Source organism: Dasypus novemcinctus, chromosome 7, assembly GCF_030445035.2.
Source record: "Dasypus novemcinctus isolate mDasNov1 chromosome 7, mDasNov1.1.hap2, whole genome shotgun sequence".
NCBI lineage: Eukaryota > Metazoa > Chordata > Mammalia > Cingulata > Dasypodidae > Dasypus > Dasypus novemcinctus.
This window is the reverse complement of record NC_080679.1, coordinates 97,136,798-97,143,483: the sequence shown is the minus strand read 5'-3', so window position 1 is coordinate 97,143,483 and position 6,686 is coordinate 97,136,798. Positions and strand designations below refer to the sequence as shown.

Here is a 6,686-nt window from a genome sequence, read left to right as displayed (position 1 = left end):
CATCATTAATTCTAAGATTGTGCTGTGAGCAAAGGTGGGGTTTCATGGGACTGTCTTATTCTCTCTCTCTCTCTCCCTCCAGCAGGAGGGAGAACATAGGCGTGAAAGAGGGAAGAAGTGTGAGTCAATACAAGAATGCTTTTTAAATTATGTTATTTATTCTATATTTTTAGGAGGTGTCAATGATTGAACCTAGAACCTCATAATATGGGAAGCAGATGCTCAACCACCGAGCTACACCGGTTTCCCCTACAAGGATGCTTTTTCAATTTGACAGCTGTTATGGGCAACCAGTTCCATCACAGTGGACCTTCTGGGAATCTTATGAAACGTATCTCAGAATGTCTTGCCCATTTATCTATCCATTTGCTCATTTTGAAATAGGTTTGGCTGGTAGGTCAATGTTGTCTGGGGATTAAATGTCTCTAAATGACAGTATTTTTATGCAGTACCACCTCAAAAACAGGTGAGGCTGCTGGGCTCTGGGAGCTTCCTTGCCTTTGGGCCCCTGAGCCAGAACTAAAGCTCTAGCAAATGCATATAGCCAAGATCTTCAAGTTCCACAATCCTTTAAATTACAACAGCTCCACACTGCTCAATCGTTAACAGCCACCATATAACCATATGTTTCATTTTTCACCTGCATTTCATCCCAATCAGTCACAAGTAGTAATTGTGATGCTGCTACATACCAAATTTTATCAACATCCTACCAGCAATAGGGTGCTTCTATAATCTGATTGGGGAATGAGCTTGTTGCAAATTCCCATCCAGGGGTCTAGAGCCACATCTAATTACAACAGTCTTGGGTTATCTTCAAAGCAGAATCTGAAATAAAAGCTTTTAAATAGGTAGGAAGCAGCAGTTAAGTTCAGACATTGTTGTGCTAATACATGTGTAACAACTGACTGTCCAGGAAAAATGTATTCACATACATATACACAATCAATGTTCATTAAAAATTTGACTGTTATAAATTATGTAGAACAGCTTTCAAATAATAATCAAATACACAATGCTCTTTACGTTAATTCCATATTCCATATAGATGACTGATTTTCACAAAATGTTTTCACTGATTTTTGCTTAATTCTTGTATCCATAACCAATCTATGCTTTCAGTTGACAAGTGAGTACAGTTACAATATGAATGCTGAATGATATTTTCATTACACTAATGAGTAAGATGAAAATGAAACTAGGAAGATGTGTGTCAATTTCACTCATTTACCCATGATGTGAGTGAATTTTGGCTGCACTAAATAATGGTTTGGAGCACAATATTTTGTACTATTCACCATGTGACAGCTGCAGACATAACACACTTCTAAATTTAATCTGCCTTATTAACATTTTCTCCATCATTTTCTTAAGTCTAGACAATCAACAAACCAATTGATCAAATTCTATTTGTAATATTTGTCAATTTCTGTGATTTAATATGTCCATTCTGGAAAGATCACTATAGCATACTATTGTATAGTATTGCCACTATATAGATACTATAGATGTAAATGACCTCAAGTGTCAATAAAATGGAGTTAAATAAGAATGATAAATCTTGAGTATTACCTTTGTTTTTAGTATAATTTAATCGTAGCTTTATATAATTTACTTTTTCTTAAACTTTTTATTTTGAAATAATTTCAAATTTACAGGAAAATTGCAAAAATAATACAAACCCTTACAGAGAACTCTTGCACACCTCCCCCAGATACCCAGATCTGCCAACATTAACATTTTGCCACATTTGCCATATCATTCTGTCCATCTTATAGATAGACATATGATGGACACATCAATCCATCTATCTACTCAGCTATCTATATCTATTTTCTAAATATTTGAGAGTACATTGTATACATCATGCTTTGGGAACACAATACGTCTGTATATATTTCCCAAGAACAAGGATATTCACTTGTGTAACCACCTTAGGAATAGTTTTTCAAGTTGAAGAAATTTAACATTGACATAAAACTTAGTTTAATAGTCTAGTTTTTCATGTTTCAATAATGTTCTTTTGAGCCTCTTCTCCATTATTAGATCCAGTCCAGAATCATGTACTGCATTTTTTTGGTCATTGTCTCTTTAGTTTCTCTCTTTTTTTAAAACGATGGAAACAGATAAACAACATAAACTTTCCCATCTCAGTCATTTCCAAGTATATAATTCAATAGGATTAATCACATTCCCAATGTTGTGCTACCATCACCACCATCATTACCAGAACTTTCCCATCACCCAAAAAAGAAACCCATACCCATGATGCATTGATTCCCCATTCCCCCATCACCCCTACTCCTGGTAACCTATATTTTTTGTCTCTGTGAGTTTGCATATTCTAGTTATTTCATGTAATCAGAATCATACAATATCTGTCCCATTGTGTCTGACATTTCACTCAACATGATGTCTTCAAGGTTCATCCATATAACATGTACCAGAACTTCATTGCTTCTTATGGTGGAGTAATATTCCGTTTTGTTTATTCATTCATCTTCTGATGGATAGTTGAGTTGCTTACACTTTTTGGGCTATTGTAGATAATGTTGCTATGAACATTGGTGTACAATATCTGTCTAAGCCCCTTCTTTTAATTGAATGTATATCTAGAAATGGTTTTGCCAGGTCATATGGTAGGTGTATGTTTAACATTTTGAGAACCACCAAACTATTTTCCACAATGGCTGCACTATTTTACATTCCCACCAATAATATGTGAGGGTTTCTTTTCTCTACATTCACACCACTGATATTTTCTGTTTTTTAAATAGTTGTTCCATAGGGTATAAGGTGATATCTCCTTATGGTTTTGATATGCACTTCCCTAATGGCTACTGATGTTGAGCATCTTTTCATGTGATTTTAAGCCATTTATATAACTTAAGAAAAAATTTTATTCATGTCCTTTGTCCATTTTAAAATTGGGTTATTTGTTTTTTTCTTGTTGAGTTGTAGGCTTTTAAAAATATATTCTGAATATATTATCTTTATCAAATATGTGGTTTCCAAATGTTTTCTCCCATTCTAAAGGTTGTCTTCTCACTTTCTTGTTAATGTCCTCTGATGCACAGAAGTTTTAAATTCTGATATAGTCCAATTTATCTATTTTTCTTTGTTGTTCATGCTTTTGGTGTAAAGTCTACGAATCCATTGCCTAATACAAGGACCTGAAGATATCGCCCCATGTTTTCTTCTAAGAGTTTTATAGTTTCAGCTCTTATTTTTAGGTCGTTGATGTATTTTGAGTTATTTTTTTTTATGTTGTGAGGTAGGGATCCTCTTTCATTCTTTTGCATATGTATATCCAGGCTTTCCATCATTAGTTGATGAGACTATTCTTTCCCCATTGAGTAGACTTTGCTCCTTTGTCAAAAATCAATCGGTCATAGATGTGAGGGTTTTTTCCTGAACTCTCAATTCTGTTCTATTGGGTTCTATGTCTTTTCTTGTACCAGTGTCACACTGTTTTGATTACTGTAGCTTTGTAATAAGTTTTGAAATTTGGGAAAGTGTGATCTCCAAGTTTGTTCTTCTTTTCCAAGATAGAGTTTTAATTCATCATCCTTGATCTTTCCATATGATTTTTAAAAAAATATATTTTATTAGAGAAGTTGTGAGTTTATAAAACAAACATGCATAATGTGCAGAATTCCCATATACCACTCCTCCACCAACACCTGTCATTGTTTTGGGACATTTGTTACAGATTGTGAAAAATCATGGGAAGTGGACATGGCTCAATTGATAGAGTGTCTGCCTACCATATGGAGGGTCCATGGTTTGATACCCAGGGCCTCCTGACCTGTGTGATAAGCTGGCCCAGGTGCAGTGCTGCCACATGCAAGGAGTACCATGCCACACAGGCACTCCTGTGTAGGGGTGCCCCACACGCAAGGAGTGCACCCTGCTAGGAGAGCTGCCCCGCATGAAAAAAGCACAGCCTACCTAGGAGTGGCACCGCACACACAGAGATCTGACACAGCAAGATGACGCAACAAAAAAAGAGATGCAGTTTCCCAGTGCCACCTGACAATGCAAGTGGATGCAGAAGAACACACAGTGAATGGACACAGAGAGCAGACAATGGGGGGGGCAGAGGGGGTGGGGGAAAAATAAATAAAATTAAAAAAAGAAAAAAGAAAGATCATCATCAAAATACTACTACTAGCTATGGATCATAACTTACATTTAGTGTATTTTTTTGATACATCTCCCTATTATTAATATCATGTATTAGTGTTGCACATGTATTATAGTTCATGAGAGACCACTCTCATGTTGTACTGTTAACCACAGTCCATCATCCACCACAGGGTTCACTCTGTTATACAGTCCCCCAAAAATATAGAACACTTGACGAATTTGCATTCATGTTAATCTTCTCTGTATCATTCCAATTTTAATATATGTGCTGCCAAAGTAACCGCTCCATCTGAGTTTAATGATAAGCTTTTCCATTTCTGCAAAGAAGGTTGTTGGCATTTTAATTGGGATTGTGTTAAATCTGTATATTGCTTTGGGTAATAGGCCATCTAAACCATAATTTAATTTTAAATAATTCCTGTGTTTAACAACCAAATGGCAAAATTCCTGAAATTTAATAATCAGCTCTCACAAGCACATACAAGCCAGCTCTTGCACACCACTGGAGGCAGGTAAATCATGGAATGAGGGAGAAACAATATAATAGCGTATTATTGAGTTGACCACTGCTGTGAGTGACTGCATGCTTAATCCTGCAGAACGTTAGGAAAAGCCTCACACAGTGTCTTGACCCATCCCGCCAGGAGATCTAAGAAAGAAGGAAGCATCTATCCTTTGGCTCCCCATTTGGTCTTAATTCTCCTGCACTCTGGGTTGCATGTCTGTGACTGTTGAGTGGACTTCCAAAGCCACGCCACATTGTGAAGTCAGAGAAACTCTGGAGCCAGGAGACGGGACATCTGCAGCAAGGGCCTCAGGGAGGTATGGTCACCTCCATGAAAACTGGCCAAAGCCTGCTTTGGAACCGGTTACTGCAGCCATCACTGGAAAGAAAGTGAGACCAAGGGGCTCTGATGTGGCGTACGGACAGTCACTGCTGAAGCCCGCCTACACTGCCTCTTCTTTTTTAGACAACGTTTTTCACAGTTTGTAATTGCACTTTCATTTATATCCGTAGTTTTTAAATGCTTATTTCTTTACTAGGCTGCAAGCTCTGTGATGTCAGAACTGTGTCTCTTTGTCCCTTGCTGTTCCAATAGCTGACTCTTGCATCTTGCACATAATAGGTGATCAATAAATGTGTTGACTGAATAAATACATGAATAAAAGATGGTGAGCATTCTTTAAACACTCTCTAGCCCTCCCTTCCTCCCCCAATTACTCTCAACTCTGATAATCACAGCAAAAAAACCCACAAAGCATTGAATGTAATAAATAATACTAAACTTTGGGGTTACTGGAAACCTGTAACCACCTCATTTTCCCTTCCCTGTCCCTTTTCTGGGGCTCCTGGAAAGCAATTAATCTTTCTTCACCAGTTGGCTCCTTCCTCACAGTTCCATACACAAAGACTGATTAACCTGCTCTGTCCCACAACAGTCGATTTATTTCCCGTTCCTTTCTTTAGAAGCATAGAAAAGAGGCCAGAGAGATTGAAATTCCTTCTTTCCATTTTCTTTTCTCTTCCACCAGTCTCTGCTTGTGAAAATGAACAACATGGAGGTTTATATTCCCTCTTCCCCAAAAGTAAACTATGATATCTCATCTAGAAGGAAAAAGCACATGTGGTTAGTTTGGTTTTTTTATGTTTTTTGAGGTACCAGGACCATGGATTGAACCTGGGGCCTCATATGTGAGAAGCTGGAGCTCAACTGCTGAGCCACTTTGGCTCCCCTGGGTTGGATTTTTTTGTTTGTTTGTTCCCTAAATGATAAATTTATATACCTACTACAAAAAGAGCTTTTTGAATCATCTTTTATAAATAGAAAATAACCATAAAAACTTATGCAACTAAAATCAGTTCAGTTGATTAACTACTAGCTTGGTAAACACCTGATAAATGCTTTGAGTGTGACACCTGCTCTGCTTTGTTAAAAAAGTAGATTAGCAAGTGTTAGAAAGGTTTCAGAAACATGAGCCTTGAAGATATTTTTCTCCCTGACATAGTCAGAAGGATTAAAACAGAATTCAAAAGGGAATGAGGGAAGCAGATGTGGCTCAAGCAGTTGGGCACCTGCCTACCACATGGGAAGTCCCTGGTTTGGTTTCCAGCGCCTCCTAAAGAAGGCGAGCAAGATAGCGAGCTGATGCAATGGACTTGCACAGCGAGCTGATGCGACTAGACAATGCAACTAGACGATGCAACTAGAACACACAACAAGCAGGGAGCAGATGTGGCTCAAGTGATTTGGTGCCTCCCTCCCATACAGGAGGTCCTGGATTCAGGTTCCAGTGCCTCCTGAAAGAAGATGAGCAGACACACAGAGAGCACACAGCAAACAGAGAGCAGAAAGCAAGTACAATGAGGGGCAGGTGGGAGAAATAAATAAATAAAATAAATCTTAAAAAAAAAAAAAGGAATGATTTATTCAGTATAGTGCCAATGCTTTTTAAAGTTGTATCTGTGTACTCCCCCAAATTGTCCTGTGTATGTGTCCTAGACTTTGGGCAACACTGGCCTACATTCTGGCTGTGCA

At 37.8% G+C, this 6,686-nt stretch overlaps 1 pseudogene; it reads right to left on the bottom strand.

The window, feature by feature from the left end:
- Window positions 1-4,344: 4,344 nt before the first annotated feature.
- On the bottom strand, window positions 4,345-4,429 carry LOC111763839 (U6 spliceosomal RNA; annotated as a pseudogene).
- Window positions 4,430-6,686: the final 2,257 nt, after the last annotated feature.